The following is a 20,868-nucleotide window of genomic DNA, read 5'->3' as shown; positions in this document are numbered from 1 at the left end:
TCTGTCCTAGACTTATTGGTAAATTTTTAACAGCATTTAATTTTACTTTATGTATTCACTTGTCTTTCTCTCCTAAATTATGAACTGACATAATTAAAATGGACCCTGACAGGGTCCATGCCTTAATCATTCTAAGGAACATATTTAATTATTTATTTTAAAAGCTCGATACATATTTGATGACTGACTGACTAAATAAATGAATATGTGACTCTCATCTAGCTGTACATTCTAGATATTTAAAAATCTAGAGTAAGGTCTTCTCAGGTGGCGCACTGGTTGAGAGTCTGCCTGCCGATGCAGGGGACACGGGTTTGTGCCCCGGTCCGGGAAGATCCCACATGCCGCGGAGCGGCTGGGCCCGTGAGCCATGGCCACTGAGCCTGCGCATCCGTAGCCTGTGCTCCGCAACGCGAGAGGCCACGATAGTGAGAGGCCCGCGTACCGTAAAAAAAAAAAAAAAAATCTAGAGGAATAGTTCATGACCTGCTTTTAGAATTGTATAGTAACTGGGAAGTTCTCAAAAGGGGAGAAATAGACATCCTGCCACGTGAGCTGATGCTCTGCATCCTTTTCAGCACATTATTTTCATATGTAAGGTGATTGATTTACACTTTCTTCTTGACTGGGCAGAGTCAAAGTAGCCTGACAAAAGATGTACTGCAGCCTAATATACAAGTAGGAGAGAAGGGGCTACATTAATGAGTTTGGACAATATATAAGAACTGGTATTAAAACACATAGACTGGCGGGCGTGACGTCCGCGCGCAGGTTTCGTCGCGTTGCAGCTCTTTGCTGGTGTAGTCTTTGTCCGCGCCATGAAGCCTGGTCTGATACGGCGTTTAGCCCAGTGCCTGGGTATCGCCAAGCCGGAGGCGCTGAGAGTACTTGGGACTGTCCCATGTGAAGTGTATTGGCCTGTCTGCACGAACCACAGAAACCAGCAGTACAGTCATGTGCCTGGACCTTGCAGTTTCCTGTGTGAAGTGCCCCTTGGACAGGGATTCTAAAGCTAAAGGTGAACAAAAATAAAATGGCAGCCACATCCGGTGTAAAAAAAGCCGTGTTTGATCGACTCTGTAAACAGAGAAGATTGGGCAGCAGATGGACAAAATAGAGAATGTAGTAGAGATCCCACATAAACCGCAAAAAGATGAAGCTCTGACACAGCATTATGAACAGTGGAAAAGGAAAATTTTGGAAAATGCTGCCAAAGCACAAAAGGCTACAACAGAGTGATTTCAGCTTCCGACTACCTTGTACTGCAAACCAGCAGTGCATCCGCCACCTCAAGGAAGATGTGAGGGCTTTGGAAATTGGTTTGAACTTTTATAACAAGGATCCTATCCTTAATAGCAAAGAAACCAGCATTGGGGCTGAGCAGGCTGGCTCTGACAAGGGCAGCAAATTCATTAGATTAGCCACAGTGCCTGGTTGGCTCAGCCTTGGCTCCCCACAGGTCTGCACTCTCCTACAAAATGTAATTGAAGCTATTTTGCTTTCTTGTTTTGTTTTAAGCAAAAGACAGTCTCCTGTCCTATCCAGAATATGAAATTCAAGCTGAATGGAATCTAAAGATTTTACTTAAGTTTTTGTGTTAATCTCTTGGTTTGACTAAATCAATATATAGTACAACCTAAGTTAATAAATATTATTTTTATATGCAAAAAAACCCACATAAATTTCTTAATAAAAAGAAATATCTCATCAATAATCAGGAAATGAAGAGTCAAAATATATGTCCTTTAAATTCAAATGTGCTTGATTATACTGAAGTACAATGAAAGATATTGAAGCAAACATTCATTCAAAAGACATTTAACAAATCTCTATATTTTCCCAACGTGTTCCTGGTACAAAGGATGCAGGAATGAATATGGGATTTGCCTTTTCTTTGAAAATCTCACAGACTATTTGGGATGATACATGTAAACCCAGGTAATTTCAAATGTGAAAACTTGATACATTAAAAAATTCATGTATGCATCCAGGACACACAAGAAAACCACAGCAGTTAATCTTGAGAGATGAAGATAGTGACTGAATATAAAAACTACACAATTTCTTAGTGATTGCTCATTTTGGATGAAAGTTAGGATTACCATATATAAAGTCAGACATGTGTCACTTTTTAAAACCTGCATAAACCAAACATACGTGTATAAGGGTATTATGTACTTCCGACTATTCAGTTCCTTAATTCAAATATTAAAATTTTAAGGATTTAAAAAGTGAGTAGGAACCCAGAGAAACTATAAGAAATACTAATGGGACATTAGAGAATGTATTAGACTCTATGAAAACCAAGTGAAATTCTCTGAAAGCTAAGACAAAGAAAATGAAGTAGAAAACAAACTAGAAGAGCAAAACTTTATAGATATATATATTCATCAAAAAATGGCAATGAAAGTGCAAGACACCAATATAGGAAAACTGAGTTACAGCTATAAGCACAGCAAAGGATTTGAATGTGTTTCTTACACAGTGAGTACCTCTCATTTTATCTGGTCAAATATATTCTTTATATTTAACAGGTGATGTTTTCCTATAATTAGCTTTTTCACTGACCATTAACAAGTCAAACAAATTTAGACTCTGTTTCAAGGGTATCATGTTGGTCAGATATAATGTAGTTTGCAATAAGAGTTTGAATATTAAATATTTGTTGACAATTTATTAATAACAACCAGGGTAATTTAGAATATCACATTACTTTTAGAATAAATAGAAAGAGTGCCTTAATTCAATGAAATACACTTATAATTAATTAATAATGTAGATGATTAATTTTAAATTAATATATAGTTATTCAGAGATAAACTCATTTATAGATGGTTAATAGATAATATGATAAGTGTGCATAGGATAGTAAATTGAGTGATGTTTCTGAAATTAGTTATGTCCTTTTAGAGCTGCATGGAATGAAAAATAAACTGGTCTTGATTTCTGTGCCATTATTTTAGAAAATATGGAAATCTGGAGTATAAAATATCTTTTTTTCCAGCTAAAATGAGTATAAATTGTCCTTTAATTCCCATTTAAATTTAAATGAATGACTTTAATTTTTGATTCACTGCTTCATAATATAGGATTCACAATGACTGACTAGTTATATTGTTCCTCTCAGACATATAAGCCTGTCTAATTTTATGATTCAGATTATTACATTCATCAACATGGGGTAGGTTTATTCCATACATTAATGACTCTAAATTCTTAAAATAAGTTTATTTCTTAGTAGGGCTATGTAAACACAAAAAGGGTCACCAACGAGGTTCTGCTAATCTGTCACTCAGACTTCATTTTAAAACATGCTTCCAAAATCATATTAGCGGTAGGAAGAAAGCTGGTAAGTCTTGTTCTGGCTCTTAAGGCTACTGTCCAAAATTGACACTACTGCTAAACTTTCACTTGGGGGGAAAAAACATCACATGACTATATCTAACTTGAAAGAGGGCAGGGGAGAACAATTCTACCAAATACTAAAATATATTTATGAGTTATTTGTCAAACTTCAGTGAGATATAGTTGAAATATAATATTGTAAGTTTAAGTGTAAAAAGTGTTGATACACATTCATTGCAAAATTATTACCACCATATATTAGCTAAAACCTACCTCACATCACATAATTACCATTTCTTTTTTATGGTGAGAACATTTAAGATCTACTCTCTTGGAGACCTTCAAGATGGCGGAGGGGTAAGACATGGAGATCACCTTCCTCCCCACAGATACATCAGAAATACATCTACATGTGGAACAACTCTTACAGAAATTGGTATTCATATAAGGAAAACTGAGATGCAGCTGGAAATTCACACACCTACCTAGTCATAGTTTTTGATCTGAGGCTTAACAACAAAATTTCTTCAAGTGATTGTGTGAAACATCAAGTGCGTGCAAAATGTGAGAAATACAAAATAGGACTGGACAGTTTCTGAAAATACTCAGAAAGCGTTTTCTTAAAATGTACAGAGCCACCGTGTGAGATTGCCTCCATGAAGTTGCAACATCACTATTGATACAATTTTAAAGTCCAGGATTTAAAGAGAGGATCACTGTATTTTGATCTTTAACTTGGTTACCTACATTAAAGTGGAAAGAAAGCCCAAGAACTTGGTGGCAACATCATCATAGTCAAGCAACCTAGAGAGATTGTGCTGGCCAAATTTACTCTGTGCTTCCACTAACCTCAGCTGAAAGTGGGCATCTATTTAGTATTGTAAGTATTCAGCATAGCCTCTGCAGAAGGAATTAGTGAGTGAAAATGCTGAAATATTTTCTTTTACTTTAATACCAAACTTTTAAAATGTCACCTCAGTACTTTAAAAATTATAAAATTGTACTAGTGCTCCATGTACTTGAATACATTTTAGACTTATTCCTGCATCTCAAATGTTCATTCGATGCTGATGATATTTTGCTTCAGTCTTGGCTTTGGCTGAATAGAGATTTTAACCCTTATCTATCCAGTGTTTGGACAATGTGGTTTCATTGCACTTAAAAACATTTCTTTGCTGAAGGATTAGAGCAATTTTAGAAAGGAATTACAATGTAGGAAGTTAAAGGTTAAGGTTTTTGCTAACATGGCCTTTCTTTGATCTCAGAGATCGAGTTCTCAGGAGAATTTTCCTTCGTCCTAATCTGACATTTCTGTCTTCCATTTGCAAAATACCTCTTTGAGGCCCTTGGTCTGAAACCCCAATCCCTTCTCTATAATTAGAAATCCCCTCTCTGGAAGATCCTTGTAGGATCTGTGCAATAGCCCCAGTTTGGGCTATACAAAATCAAGAAACATCCAACACTTATGATGTCTGTTCCTGAGCTTCACAGTTATTGGGGTGAGGTGGGAGTGGAAATGGGGTAAGAAAAATGAATTCCTGTGCCTATCCCACAGCCAGAGAAATACATTTCTTTTTATTCAAGTATTCCTTCCAATACTCCCACCAGTGAGAGCTATAGGCCTACTAATTCTTTACTATTGATGTATTAAAATAATAGCTGATTTAAATAGTAACTTTTCTGGCAAGGACAAACATCAGTTTTTAAGAGACAGTGAAACATTAGCTCATAATGACCAAATTTACTCCCTTAATAAGATACCTTCTTTGTCTTTGAAACCACTGTGTCCTCACTGAAAGTTTATTTCCTATTCTTCCCATGGCTCAGAAGTATCATCAAGGAGGTAGATAAGGCTTTAATATCACTTTTATTGGGTCCTAGGGATGTACTCTATTGTATTCTGTTCTTTTGTGCCAGAGCCTTCCTTAGAAAGAAAGGAAGGGAATGATGGTGATTATCAAAATGCTCTACCATTGATCTACGGATACATGGTTAAACACTTGCCCAGTCATTATTAGATCTCATAGTATACAGGCATGCAGGGAAAAAAAACAAGTTGGGAAAAAGAAAAAATGAAAATTCATACATCTCTTGGTATTTCAGAAAATTTTATCCTATCAGGATTCCCATAGGTAAATCATTTGTAGGTTTCCTCACAGAGCAGGGAGGAAAAAATTATAATGCTATTTTTCAATTGGACCTTTATTGCCAGCTTTTAAAAAATTGGATGAGATCCCCTATGTCCAATTTTTCATGGTGCTTCACCAAAACAAAGCCTTTCATAAAAAATATGAGACCAGTTCAAATCTTGCTCTCCCGCTATTAACATCTCAGCCTGAGGATCCTCTTGAATTCCTTTGCCAAGAGTAGCTACCTCTCCTGAGTCCCCAGCACCCTCTACTCCCTCAAATTCTCCAGCTCCCTACCTGGTGCCCCCTCCTCCTCCCAACAGGGTGGACCCCTCCCTGGACTCCCACCTCCATTTCTCACTATGCCTCCCTACGAAGACTAGTCCAATGCACACCAGTAGCGGCATTTAGTACCAGCCTTCTGGAATCAATAAGCTATTCTCCCTTCAGGATGTCCCGAATGGAGAGGGTGGACCTTCTCTTCCTCAGATCTATATAACTGGAAGGATCGATGCAAGGGTTTGAGGGAAGACCCCACCCCAAGGGAGTCCTTAATTTAGTTCAGGGAATATTCAACACTCATTTCCCCACTTGGGTGGATATCCAAACCCTCCTAAACATCTTACTCTCTGGGGAAGAAAAGGCACTGATTATAACTAATGCAAGGGAGGAAGCAAATAAGACCAATCAAAATAATCAGGGAAGGTTGTATTATCAGCCTGGAGTCCAGGCCATTCCCGAAATGGTCCCTGAGTGGGACCACTGAGAGGAAAACAGTTATCAGCAGCACCTCACACACTTCAGGGATTTGATTCTTAAGGACATTCAACGAGCTGGGAAGAAATCCATGAACTGTAGTAGGGTTCAGGAAGTCATCCAGATACCAAAGGAAAATCCCTGGGCCTTCCTTGAGTGCCTAAGGAGTGTCTCCAGGTATACACGAACGTGAACCTGGAGTCAGGGGGAGGGCAGGCCAGTCTTAAGTCCCATTTCACTTCCCAGAGCACCCCAGACAAAATTACAGAAGTCGGAGATAGGGCCCACCACGCCCACTTCCCAGCTGGTGTAGTAAACATTTCGGGTGTTCAACAACCAGTATCTGGAGGCTGATGCAAAGGAAGATAGATGAGCAGAAGTAACTGCCAGTATTCTGGCTTTAGTGATTCAGGGTCAATTGACCTCCTAGGGACAACTTCCGTGCCCGAGGTATCATGTAACATCGATGAGCTGCCTGGGGTTTCAAAGACCACACGCACAGCGGAGAGAAGGGATTAAAGCTAAGCAGTGTGCATACCGCATGAAGGAAGGCCATTGGAAGGGGGAATATCCCAAGTCTCAAAAAGAGACTAAGTGGAATGTCGTGTCCTGGCCCATCCTCGTTGGTTGCACACATGAAAGAAGAGGGCTGAAGGGGCCTGGGGCTCCTAGGAGTACCCTGGAAATTACCCCCAGGAGCCTAGGCTCACCCTGACCATAGGAGGTAAAAAGATTTACTTTTTATGGACACAGGGGCCACCTATTGGGTCTCGAATACCCGACAAAGCAGAATGACCAAGGTTAAATGTAAGATAGTGGGAGTGGAAGGAAAAAAACCACAGAAGTGCAATTTTATAGAGCATTTGAGTGCGATTTGGAAGGGAAAATGTTATGTCACTCTTTCTTTTATGTCCCAGAATGCCCAATTCCTCTAATAAAAGGAGACTTACTATATAAATTAGGATCTACAATTTATCTCAGAGACAAAAACCTTACCGTCAAAATACCTAAGACTCCCTTCTGTTCTGTAGCCCTAGTGCTACCACTCTACTGAGAATAATGGCCTCATTAACCTTGAGGGGATTGAATCCCTCAATATGGGCAAGTGACACCATGGGCAGAGCCATGAGGTCCCCACCAGTCAAGCTGTAACCTGGCTACAATTACCCAAATAAAAAGCAGTACCCTGTGGACTAAGAATGCTGCCTGTCATATCAATAACCAAAGGATGTTGCAGCCATCAGAGATGGCAGCCACACCCAACAGTGAGTCCTAAGGGAACTCAGGATGGAAACGAGAAATGCCAGCCATCTATCAGTCATCAGACTGCAGCCACCCACCACGGTGCAGCTTGAGGAAACTCAGGATGAGAAAACACAGGATGCTGGCCCCAGATAGCTGAGGTGCATATCAAAGGAATACTTACAGTGAGCCCAGACTCTCGTATCTTCCCATACATAGAAAGGCACTAGATTCCTTAACTTGAGATATCTGATTTATTTAATTAACAATAATCTTTTGACTTTCTGACTACCTGCCCTTCGTTGCAAAAACTCCTCTATATCCTGGCTCCCCCACTTGCCTCCTCAGAGCAGTTTTCTCAGTGCTATCTGAGAGGCTGGATCCTGGGCTTGAGGTCCTAAGAATGTCTGCTGAATAAAACGTAACTCTCAACTTTTTTAGGGTGTGCATTTTTTTTGCAGTCGACAACCCTTTAAGCAAGGAAGCTCTAGCAGGCATTGAGCTGATAATAGAAAGCTTACTCAAACAAGGGCTTCTTTTTTTTTTTTTTTTTTTTTTTGCGGTACGTGGGCCTCTCACTGTTGTGGCCTCTCCCGTTGCGGAGCACAGGCTCTGGACGCGCAGGCTAAGCGGCCATGGCTCACGGGCCCAGCCGCTCCGCGGCATGTGGGATCTTCCCGGACCGGGGCATGAACCCGCGTCCCCTGCATCGGCAGGAGGACTCAACCACTGCGCCACCAGGGAAGCCCAAACAAGGGCTTCTTAGACCCTGTCAGTCCGCTTGCAACTCTCCTATTCTGCCAGTAAAAAAAAAAAAAAAAAAAAAAAAAAAAGGAAATACCAGCTAGTTTAGCTTTCCGGAGCTGTAAATAAAACTCCTGAGTGAGGAGATTCACCCAGTGGTGCCCAACACTTACACCTTGCTTTCTACCCTAAACCCTGGGAGGATCTGGTATTCAGTGTTAGATTTAAAAGATACCTTCTTTTGTGCACTCTTAGTCCTGGAATCTCAATACGTTTTTGCATTTGAATGGCAGGATCCAGATAGCAGGAGAAAACAACAGTTGTGCTGGACAGTTCTGCCCCAGGGATTTAAAAACTCCCCCACCCTTTCTGGAAAGGTTTTAGCTAAGGATCTTGGTGACCTTGAGCTAGAACAAGAAACTATATTTCAGTATGAGGAAGACATTCTAATCGCCAGCCCCACCAAAGAGCTTTCCAACCATAATATAATTAATACCTTAAATCATCTGGCTGAGAGAGAGGATATAAAGTTTCAAACAAAAAGCCCAGATCTCCCTCCAGCAGATAGAATACTTAGGATTTAAAATAGAAAAGGGGCACAGGGCACTGTCTAAGGAGAGGAAAAAATTGCCAGATGGCATCCCCTAGTATGAGAAAATGGCTCCAAGGTTTCCTGGGGATGGTCGGGTCTGCCATATATAGATCCCCAACTTTGTCTTAATTGCTAAGCCCGTGTATGAGCAATTAAAAGAGAAGGAACTTGACCCTTTTAAGTGGACCCTTGATTGTAACCAGGAGTTCCTGGAACTGAAAAACCATCTCATGAGAGTCTCTGCATTAGCTTTACCCAAGTTGAGCTGCCCCTACCATCAATATGTATATGAGAAAGGAGGAACTGCCCTGGGGGTGCTTACACAAAAATTGGGACCTCTAACTCAGGTTGTAGCTTATTTTTCTAATCAGTGGACCAAACTGCTAGAGGATGGTCCCCCCACTTGTGGGCTGTAGCTGCTACTTCTCAGTTCCTCAAAGAGGCTAACAAATTAACCTTTGGACAGCCTCTGACAATCTGGAACCCCCACTGCATCCGAGCAGGACCCTGTGGGACTCCTGCATGGAAGCCTTTGAAACAGTTGCTATTCAGGTAAGAGAGGGGATGCAGAGACGAGGGAGGAGCAGCCAAGAAACTATAGTGCAGCCTTGGGGCAGGGTTCTGGTTCCACCTCAAGAGATACACATAACAATATCTTTAAGCTCTTCTGAAGAAATAAAAACCCCACCAAATGGAAGATGTTCCAGAGAGAAGGTCACAGTTTGATAACCTCAAAGCTCATCAGGAGACTACCTAAAACCAGATTAAGGGAATGCAGGCCTTGCACACACCCTGATCCTTATCAGCAACTCCGTCCTTGAACCATTGCTATAAAACTCCTCATCAAATCCTCCCAGGTTGGGACACACAGTTTTTCCAGGGCACGAGCCTACTGTGTCCCCCTTTGCCTGGCAAAGCAATAAAGCTATTCTTTTCTACTTCACCCCAAATCTGTCTCCGAGATTCAGTTTGGCACCAGTGCACAGAGTTTTCGGCATCACCACCACCTCCAACCCCTCATAAAGGAAAGGGGGGAAGATTGGTATTTCCTGGTCGAATCCCCCAAGTCCAAGCCATGCTTCTAGACAACACATCTGTGACTCTGAGGCCCTGTAATGTCCTTAACCCTGCCTACTTGCTACCTCAAGACAGGTCCAAAATTAATTCATAATTGTGAGGAAGTTATGGAACAAGTATACTCCAGCAGGCCTGACCTAAAGATCTGCCCTATAGAGAATGCAGAATTGGAATGGTTCATTGATAGGAGTAGTTTTGTGAAAGAGGGAAAAGGAAAGGCAGTTTATGCCAGAGGTTTCCATCACAGAGTGCCAAATTAATTGCCTTAATCAGAGCATTAGAACTAGAGAAAAGAAAAGTTGTCAATATCTACACTGACTCTATATGCCTATTCAATCCTACATGCCCATGGGGCTATCTGGAAGAAGAGAGGAATGCTGACCTCAGGTAATAAACAGATTAAGAATGGGGAGGAAATTATGTTACTGCTGGAGGCTATACTCCAAAGGAGGTGGTGGTTACTCACTAGAGGCCATCAAAAGAGAGAAGCAGAAATAATAAGAGGAAATAACAGTGGATATGGCAGCTAAACAAGCAACAGAGGATGGGAACAGACTTCAAAAGCCACTCCTACTGGCTCTCCCAGACCCTAACTCCTACACTTCCATATATACACCAGAAGAAAGGAAAAAGGCTTTGAAATGGGGTTACTTTGAAAGCCCAGAATACCCGGGGTGGATGGTTAATGGTCATAAACAGCAGTTCTTCCCATCAGCCATTGCATTCCAAGCCATCCAGGAAGCTCATCAGAGTACACATTACAGGCATGAGGCTCTATATCGATGGCTCAACAAATCCATTACTATTCCCAATTTCTGTAGTCTCCTTAAAGAGGTGTTTGAAGCTTGCCGTAACTGCCTCCAGAATAACCCCAACACTCACCACCCCACACCAATGTCTTGGAACTGTCATGGCTCCTGTGAGTGTGTCATTTAGCTTGGTGATGTTTACAATGAGCGTATACTGAGGCTCAAGGTCTAGTGGAAGTTGACTTGTCCGCCATCTTGGATCCATTTGGTTCTAATCAGTTTATGTCATGTCCTTGGGCTATGTTATACTTTCAAAGGTTGTGCCCTGCTACGCTTCCCTCCTGTTTCATTTGCACTCCACTTAGAGACCACAATCTTCAGGAAAAGTAGAAAGAACAAATCCAATCCTCATAAGAAACTTAGCCAAACTGTGTCAGGAGATTCATCAACCCTGATCTCCCTTCTTCCTAATGTACTTTTGAGAATGCAGATAGCCCCTAAGGGAAAGCTCAGGTTAAGTCTATATGAGCTTGTATACGGAAGACCCATTCCTAAAGGACCTGGTTATAAAGCCAACCTTAGGGAAATGTACTGACTAAAATATGCCTTACAGATAGGGGAAATAGTCAAAATTTTACATGCTTATGGGAATCAGGAATCACCTTCCCCTTCATACATGGGTTTACATCCTTTCTCTCCTGGGGATTGGGTTATTTGAGAACCTGGAAGGCTGGAAAGACATAGACCAGTTAGACCCCAAGTGGACAGAACCTTATCTAGAAATCTTGACTACTCATTCTGTCTTAAAATTACAGGACATACTTCCATGGGTCCACCATTCCAGAGTGAAGACAGCACCAACGCCTGAGGAAAAGTTACTGAGTCACCCATTCAATACACCTGTGAACCTGTTACAGACATTAGGTTACTTTTCAAAAGGACAAATTTACTGATAGAAAAGTAATGTGGTGGATAGGCTTAGTAGTTGGCCTTGTCATTGCTATTGCCTTACTTGGCTTCTGCTGTTCTACCAAACCCCCTCCTCCTGGAAAACATCTCCTCTGTTCATGCTAGATATAGGGAATATTAATACTGAAAGCGAGATGAATGTCTACCATTGTCTATACTTCTTAACTCTTTCTGCCCTATCTCTTACAACCATCAACGCAGAATGGGAAGTCAGTAGTAAATTTCTTGAGAATTACAGCCTGTGGATAAAATCGATCCCAGTGCTGGATCTGTCACAACCACCCTCAAAGTGACACCTATAGATTCAAGGTATTACATTTTACCCCCCAAAATGACAACCTCACTCTCACCTTGGCTAACTAGGTCTACTAAAACCTATCTCTCTTGAAGTTCACATCCCATACTTAACACAGCTTCCCTGCTTGGATCTCACCCCTCACATTAACATCTCTAATGAACAAAAGACACTCACTCTAAAGTGCCATCACTCTAACCAGACTTGCTGCCACCACCCCTATCAACAGCCCCTACCAAAGGGAGGAACTTCAAATAACACCTTAGGGCTTCTCTGGACTCTGTCCCATCAGAACAACCCCAACTCCTCCTTTCCTTCTCTGGGATGAGCTCTAGCCTATCCTTGTTTAGATAATGCCTAATTTGGGGAACAAAACACGCTAGGCCGGCTAAGTTCTCAGAACCTAGGTGTAAGCATTCATAGTGTCACTCAGCCCTGAGCTACAAGGGAAATAGGACCCATTCTGGCAGAAGTACGGATTGCTTTCAGACAGGCGGCCTCCACTGGAGGACAAACATAATATTAGAACTATGATTGTCAGCATTATCTTCAGGGGGAAAAAGCTTATTAGGAGCCTAGCTGTATAACCGTCATGTATATACACACACACACACACACACACACACACACACACACACACACACACCTTCTGGACTTCATGAATAACGATTTTGGAAATGGGCAAGTTTCTTTATTATTAAAATAAATAACTCCTCTGGCAATTTTAATGTGTTGCCAGAAAGTTGAAATTAAATAAATCTAAACCTCCCCATCTAATATCTAGCTTACAGAAAATGCAAGGGGCAGGGGAACATGTTAAATAACACCCTGAGTATGCAATCAATAAAATCCACAATGAAGGAACTTTAGAGTACAATTGATGCAGTAGTATTTTTCAAAAACAACGTAATAAACAAAAGGTGGTGGTTGAGTAGAGACCCATCAGTCAAATAAAATATGTAAATATTGTTTAATCAATTCACATGCTATTCTCATCTCTGTGGGGAAAACACAAAAGGAAGAAAACATTGGAAACTATTTTTTTCATTCTGACTACAATCATTCTAACCCTTAATTACCTCGTTTTTCCCCCAACAGAGACATATTTATAATCAATTCTTTATCGACTGAGCATTATCTGACTTTCAGTAAGCCACATAACCTTAGATAAGCCACATAACACTTACCACAACCTAAGTTTTGTAGGAGGTATTCCTGCAGGGGGAGTCATATGCAATATTTTAGTAATAAACAGCCTTGCTCATTGCCCAGGAGAACACAAGCATTTTTTTTCACAACGTCCCAAGGCCTTTGAGAATGCCCTACAAGTAGTAGGTGCTTAATGAATGTTCGTTGAATAACTACATAAATTGAAAAATAAATGAAGCTTCTCATCATTAGTAAGCATAAAACTTGTATAAGTTTAGCAGCAAGATCAGTCCTTTTTAGGAAGTGAAGTGGTGATCTAATAACTGATATAAGGAGAATTAAGTGCACAAATTAAATATTACCACATAACAAACAACTCAAAACTTAATAGCCTGAAACAACAATAATAAACATGGCTCAGGAGTCTACAGCTCACTTGAGTTTGCTTATATAACCAGAGTTTACAACTTCACTAAATTTAAAAGTGATACACAATTTTTTGGTGGGTGGGGTAGAGTTGCTTTACAATGTTGTGTTAGTTTCTTCTGTACAGCTAAGTGAATCAGCTATAGGTATACATATATCCTCTCCCTCTTGGGCCTCCCTCCCACTCCCTCTCCTATCCCATCCATCTAGGTCACCACAGAACACTGAGCTGAGCTCCCTGTGCTATACAGCAGGTTCCCATTAGCTGTTTTACACGTGGTAGTGTATATATGTCAATCCCAATCTCCCAATTCATCCCACCCCCCACTTCTGCACCCCACGTCCACATGTCCATTTTCTATGTCTGGGTCTCTATTCCTGCCCTGCAAATAGGTTCATCTGTACCATTTTCCTAGATTCCACATATATTCGTTAATATATGATATTTGTTGTTCTTTTTCTGACTTACTTCATTCTGTATGACAGACTCTAGGTCCATCTACATCTCTACAAATGATCTAATTTTGTTCCTTTTCATGGCTGAGTAATATTCCATTGTATATATGTACCACATCTTCTTTATCCATTCATCTGTCAATGGACACATGAAATGTCCATGTCCTGGCTATTGTAAATAGTGCTGCAATGAACATTGGGGTGCATGTGTATTCACAAATTTTTATCTAATATACCACTCATGTTTCAGTTTTGTCACTTGGCTCAATGTGTTTCATTGTATTTGTTTTCCTCCAGTATGTGATGTTGGAATAGGTCATTGAAAGGATGTGACCATCAGTTGTCCCATGAGCTGGACCTGGGCAATCAAAGCCTCCTCACCCCCTCCCCTCTCTTTGGAGTGTATGTTCTACCCATAGTGGGAGCCATTTCAAGGATGCAGCCTTGAGAGAGCACTGTGTTGTTGAGACCATCTGGATGGTATATGTGACTGAACCCAGTTAAGGCCTCTGTATAAACTTTTAAGATTCTGGCAGGCAGGTGTAGAGATCTACTCGCCTTATGGCCACCCAAGACAAGCCTCATATATAAGTTCTCTTGCTTGTTAAACCTGACACCTATCAATATTGAGGGGGTCTGCCTCTTTCTTCAGTCTCTTCTTGCTGTTTGTGTTAGGGGTCAGGACCAACACGCAAGGCCCTGCATGTAAGTGTCATGTCTTCATCTATTTTAATCTTTAAAGTTTCACACAGCCTTTTTTGCTCCTACAATATTGATACAGTTAAAGAATACATTCTATTTTGGGTCAGTCTAAAGCTTTCTCAGTACTAGAATCAGATGCATTTCTTGCCTGAATACCTTATAAGAATTATCTTGTCTTTGTTAGAATATCATACCTGGAAGTGTCCATCTATGCTTCATTGATGATTTAATTATTGATTGCCTGTTTGATTTCTCAACTTTGTAGCTACTATTTTTTTTCCCCTTGCAACTTATTAGTGATCTGTAGAGTGACATTTTAAGATCATGTAAGACATAATATTATTTTTTCTTCTTAGCCTATTGCTTTTTTATTATTATGTAATATTATTTCTCACTATTTTCAATTTTTCCTTGAGCTCTATTTTTATCCTAAAATATTTTTGCTACATCAGATTTTATGAATCAATTATTGATTAATTAATACTTATTGATTTTTTTGATGAAATGATCGATTTCCTATTGTGTCCACTTTAGATATTTTCTTCATTTTGAAAATTTCATTTTATACTTCTCTCTTGCAAACGAACGATAAGGCAAATTTTCTTTGTCCAACCAGTGATTGAAAAATTACACAAGTTGGGATTCCTTATATCTTTAGAATTCTTACCATATTTATAATTTTTGCTTCCTGTTTACCCACCCTTTTTATCTTTTTCTTCTCTCCTGACTTTTCTTCAATTTTTTTCCATATATTCTTCCCTTCTACTTTCTACACTTCTCATTATAAATTGTAAAATATGTTACTGTGTGGTTATTCTTTAAAATCCTACATACATAGTCATAAATACTTATTATGATGTGAAAAATAATTCACTACTTTTGTCATCTTCAGAAACACAACCTAGATGTTATCAAGCTTTAACTATCAGGGAAAAACTTTTATGCTCACTTCTATCTTCTATTGTTTTACTACATCATTAGTTTTAACTTTAAAGAAGTTTCTTAACACTAAATATGTTCATGTTTCTTGGAATTTTACTGTTCAAGCTTCACTTTAACTGCATTTTTTTTTCTTTTGCTCTATTGCTTTTTTCCTTTCCTCTAATCTTTCCTCTTCCCCCTCCCTCCCCTTTGTTAAGTTTCTTGCATTCTCTCTAACAGACCTGAGTTCAGAACCCAGTCTCTTAAAGGCACTTTAAAAAATGATGCCCTTGGATGATGTGAAGATACTGTAGATTCATTCACAAGTCTAGTTGGTAACTTGGCTTAGTTTTGTTTACAACGTTATATCTTTATATTCCAGAGATGCCTGGTTATAGTTTAAAACAGAGATTTGGTTTCAGGATCCTTCTGGGAATTACAATGCTTCACTTCACTTTCTGGATTTACCTAGTGAGCCAGGCTTGCCTCGCCATCCAAGGGAATACTCTTAACTATTGTTACCTGGTAGAAGCCCAATTCCCAGCTGCCACTGGCTGCCTCCAGACCCTGAGCCCACAAGATCAATGGTTTTACCTCTAATTATTTCTTGTCACTTTTATATATGTTTAATTTCTGTTTTTCTTTGGATCCAGCTATGCCATTTTCATATTATAATAACCCACCATTATAATTGCTAGTTATACTGACCTTATCTCTTGAGTTTCTCTGTTCTTTTTAGATCTTGGCTACTTTATTATCTCCTGGGCCTTGGTTTGTAACACCACAGATACACTTTGTGGCCCTCAAATTAGCCTCTTAAAGCCAACACATTCTTCTTGGTTTTAGTGAACAGAAAGAATTTGTTGATTCTGTAATTCTGGCCCCTTGAATGGCAGGAGTCCTTTGACAGGTAGAAATCAGAGCTATCAATTCTCTTATTTTAGTTGAAGTTTCTTTAATTAGCAATAGGTTATATTATTCTTATGAACTGCATATTCCCTAAAGTCTTTGAAAAGGGAAATAAAAATCTTTTTTATGTAAAAGAGTTATCAAATTATAACTTTTTCCTTCCAGAATGATTGAACTGAAATTTTCTAAGTGTGAGCACAATGGCCAATTATTCTGAGCAATTATCTTTTATTTTGTTTCTTCTCCAGAGTCTACATCATAGTGTGGCTAGAATCATCATTTGCTTCATTTATTTGTTTCTTCTTTTGTGGCAAACTTGTTCTATTTCTCTTCCCCCCCCCCCCCCACAGTTCACTAATGCCCTAATATTTAAATTTTTATTAATAGTTTAAGATTTTCTTGAGTTTTAAATTTTTATTTAATTTTTTTTTTGGTCATATGTTTTGGTACTTCTTATCCATTATTGCTGTTAAAATGCAGGTTTCATTAGGTTAATGAAAGAATCTACTGACATTCAGGATCCCATGTCTGTGGACTAGTTGGTTAAATTACCTAAGTAAAACATAGCTGAAGTAATAATTTTAGAGAAATTAGACACAGAATGGGGGAGTTTGGATTAAGAGCTTTAATAAATTTCTCTCCTCTTAGAGTGCAGCTGCGGGATTAAAGGGAATTTCATAGAGCTGGGATTTGTTAGAAAGTTACTGAATGTTAAAAGAAAGATGATAAAAAGGGGGAAGGCAAGGGTTCAGGTTCATCTGGGCAAAATGAATAGGTAGATAATTTCCTTCAATGTTTTGCCAGTTTGCCTAGTTGAGTTTACAATTTTATATGGCTTTGGGTGTTATTTACGATATTCTGAGTGGATTTTTATAAAAATGGAAATAGTTGCTCATACTTTGCATAAGATTTGAAGTTTTCAGTGTAACAGTGACAATAACATACTAGCTCACAGTCATTGAGCATTTACTATATGCAATGCCCTGCGCTCAGAATTTGCAATATATACCTACCCATGAAGTAGTTGCTCTGAGCAAAACAGCTAGTAAGCAGCAGGGCCAGGAGTCAATCCTAGGTCTGTGAACAAGAAATGTTTCCTCATTCTCTCATGCCCTTTCTATAAGTACTTTACACATTTATGATGATGTACCCTGTAGCCTTTCTGAACTCTACTCATCCAGACACAGCAGTTTGAACCTTAGTTGGATGCCTGAGAATGTGAAATTGATGGTTGGTGGCACTGGTGCAGGGAGAGCATGTAGCTTTAGAGCTAGAAAAGCTACTTTCTATCATATAATTGGAGAGCCAAAAAGAGTGACTGACCCTTGAGAAGGGAGGAGGTGTTATTCATCACACTATCCTAGATAAGTGTCCCTTATCATGGTAGTAAATAATCCAGGTAGGCTTACCTTAAACCTTGGAAGGATTCCTGTCTCCAGGGAAAGAGATGTTGCCAGAGTGGCTGCAGCAGAGTGTGTCAGAAAGGAAGAGCCAGCCCGCAGAGATGAGTCCAACACCAAATGGGGCTGCCCAGAGAACTGGATCTGCATCTGATTGACAGATGGCAGTCAAAGCCTGAGAAAGAAGAAATAAATATCAACGTGGCTGATTTGAGACACCAGGCGTTTAGACCCTGGGAAATCCTATCAGCACATCTCTGAGGAATGCTTTACTAGTTTAGATATTTAACAAGAACACAGAGGTTTTCACTGAGGTGAGGATGATGCATAGAAAATGCACCCTGGAGTCCATCTCTAAGATTTGTCTCAGTTAAGCCCAGTTCAGTTGCCTTTTACAGTGATCACAGCGGGAGGATTGTGATTAAAAAACCAAAGGGGTATTTTATAAAACTCTCTATAAGATATCTGGGTATAAACAGCCATCATGTAATAATTTTTAAAAAAACAACACTGATTATCAATATTATTCTACTAACATAAGAGGCCCAAACAAGAAAATGAAGAAACTTTGCCAAGGACACTATGCTGTTTTGACAGCTTGTGAGATCTATTGTCTCAAAATTGTAGGGTGCCATTCCTATCAAGCCCATAAATGTTTTATTTTGCTTACAGAAGATGGAGAATATTTTAAAAATATTTTAACTATGAAATAGAGAACATATACAGGAAAGTACATAAAACAAATTTACATTTTAACAAATAGACATAATAGCCAAGAAATATAACATTTCCAACATTCCATAAGACCACAGTAAGTACACTTTCCCCACATAGGGTAACTACTACCTTAAATTTGCTTTCCTCGTAGTTTTAGTAACTACGTATGTCTTCAAAAATATATAGTTTACTTTTTAAACACTTTATGTGAAGGTAATATATATTTAAATGGGATATCATTTTTTATACATTTTTTGTTTCCCACAACAGTGCTTATAGAATTTGAGAAAGACATATTCATGTAATTAATATAATTTGTTATTTACCAGGTTACTGTACTGAAGCTTCAAATCAAAGTGTAGGGTAGAAAAATCAAGGTATCAACTAAGGTACAAATTTATGGAAAGTTTTTTTCTGGGGCAATGGGGGACTCTGTATTACACATCTCTCAATCTTACAAGCTATGATAATTGCCATTACAAAGTTTAGCATGCTAGAATAATTTATATTTGTGAATGCATGGTTGGATGGTTGTCTCCCAAATGGCAATATGTAATGGACTTTCAGTCCCAAGATTGGAGTCAATTTTTTTTTAGATCCCAAAGAAGAGTCTTTATTTTTACCTCCTCCTTTCTGCTATTCAATTAGTATGTACACTTCTGGGTACCTTCAAAAACAAACAAACAAAAAAAAGCAAACACAACAAAACTTGCTTGAATAAGATACCAAGTGATTTGGATAGAGTTATCCTACATCAGATATCAGATTCATCAAGAGTCCTTTCAGTAGCTACTAAAATATACATTAAAAAAAATGTTGTATATGTGAAGCTTGCATATACAACCTGAGTTTCTCTTGACCACTCCAACTTATGAATAGTAAGGATTCACAGTTTTAGTAATAATTTAATTCATCTAACACTCACCTGTACTTTTTTTTTTTTTTTTTTGCAGTATGCGGGCCTCTCACTGTTGTGGCCTCTCTCGTTGCGGAGCACAGGCTCTGGACGTGCAGGCTCAGCGGCCATGGCTCATGGGCCCAGCCGCTCCGCGGCATATGGGATCTTCCCGGACCAGGGCACGAACCCGTGTCCCCTGCATCGGCAGGCGGACTCTCAACCACTGCGCCACCAGGGAAGCCCTCACCTGTACTTTTAATGCAATATTTTAGTCCACCTTAGGGTCACCTCCAGGTATTTCTGGGAAGTATACTCAAGTATTTCTTAAGGGGTCTGACATCCTCTCTTCCTGCTAAGCAATAGTACTGTGCCATTGTCTCCTGCCCAACATTCACAGATCGCTGCTTTGTTCATTGGACAACAATATCATCTTATAGAGATGAGGAAGCATGTTCCTTAGGATGGTAAACTCTTTGGTGTTCTGCTGCAAAGTGAATCCTAGCATTCCTTTAGTTTTACTTAGTGTTAGTTCATAACCATCCTCATCCTCCTCCTCATCATCATTTTATGCTTATTTACCCTAAAGCTGCTGTACAGAATTTTTAGTGAACAAGGTTTTTAAATTTCCATCTACAGGTTTATTGTGGTTTGTAGGCCTAAGATATGAATCAATAAGGGGCTGATCTATTCTGGGAGACAAATATTAGTGACAAAGACAAAGATGTGCTCAAAATTGACCCTTTTCTCTTAAGACTAAGACTTTCTTAGTCAGATAACATGAGTTCTTTCCTGAAACTTAGTACAAACTCACAAGACTCTTTAGTCTTCATGCCACATACCAGTCTGACAAATGCTCTAGAGATTTCTTAATCCAATGGATGCAGGATTAGCTCAAGTGGGATGCCAAGTGTGCAAACATTTGCTATTTTTTTTTAAAATTTTTATTGGAGTATAGTTGATTAACAATGTTGTGTTAGTTTCAGGTGCACAGCAAAGTGAATCAGCCATAGATATACACATATCCACTCCTTTTTAGATTCTTTTCCCATATAGACCATAACAGAGTATTGAGTAGAGTTCCCTGTGCTATACAGTAGGTCCTTATTAGTTATCTACTTTATATATAGTAGTGTGTTCTATGGTTTTAACTGAGTCCACCATTGAGAGGTTGGAGATATGCTACAGTATATGTTGCCATGGCTACCAGCAAGTTCTTTCACTTATTTGCCTTTCTGTTTGTGAGAGTTCAGTTCTAGCTTTATTAAAATAGGACAAAAAATAAGGTGAGAAGTAGACTAAGGGATAGGTAATTCTGGCCAAACACATAGTTGAAGAGGCCAAGTAGTCAATATGAATAAATCACATACTGTGTTCACAATAATACTGATCCAA

The 20,868-nt window shown here is 39.3% G+C and overlaps 1 long non-coding RNA gene across 1 annotated transcript in view; it reads right to left on the bottom strand.

Moving 5' to 3' along the window:
• The window catches only part of LOC132439378 (uncharacterized), a 375,900-nt gene that overhangs the window by 51,592 nt on the left and 303,440 nt on the right, over positions 1-20,868 (bottom strand). The window contains exon 5 of the long non-coding RNA XR_009522347.1: positions 17,871-18,036. This is a non-coding gene — a long non-coding RNA (uncharacterized lncRNA). The remainder of the gene's footprint in view (positions 1-17,870; positions 18,037-20,868) is intronic.

The sequence above is a fragment of the Delphinus delphis genome, chromosome 16 (genome assembly GCF_949987515.2).
Source record: "Delphinus delphis chromosome 16, mDelDel1.2, whole genome shotgun sequence".
NCBI lineage: Eukaryota > Metazoa > Chordata > Mammalia > Artiodactyla > Delphinidae > Delphinus > Delphinus delphis.
The sequence above is the reverse complement of the archived record's forward strand: the minus strand, read 5'-3'. Positions and strand labels throughout refer to the sequence as shown.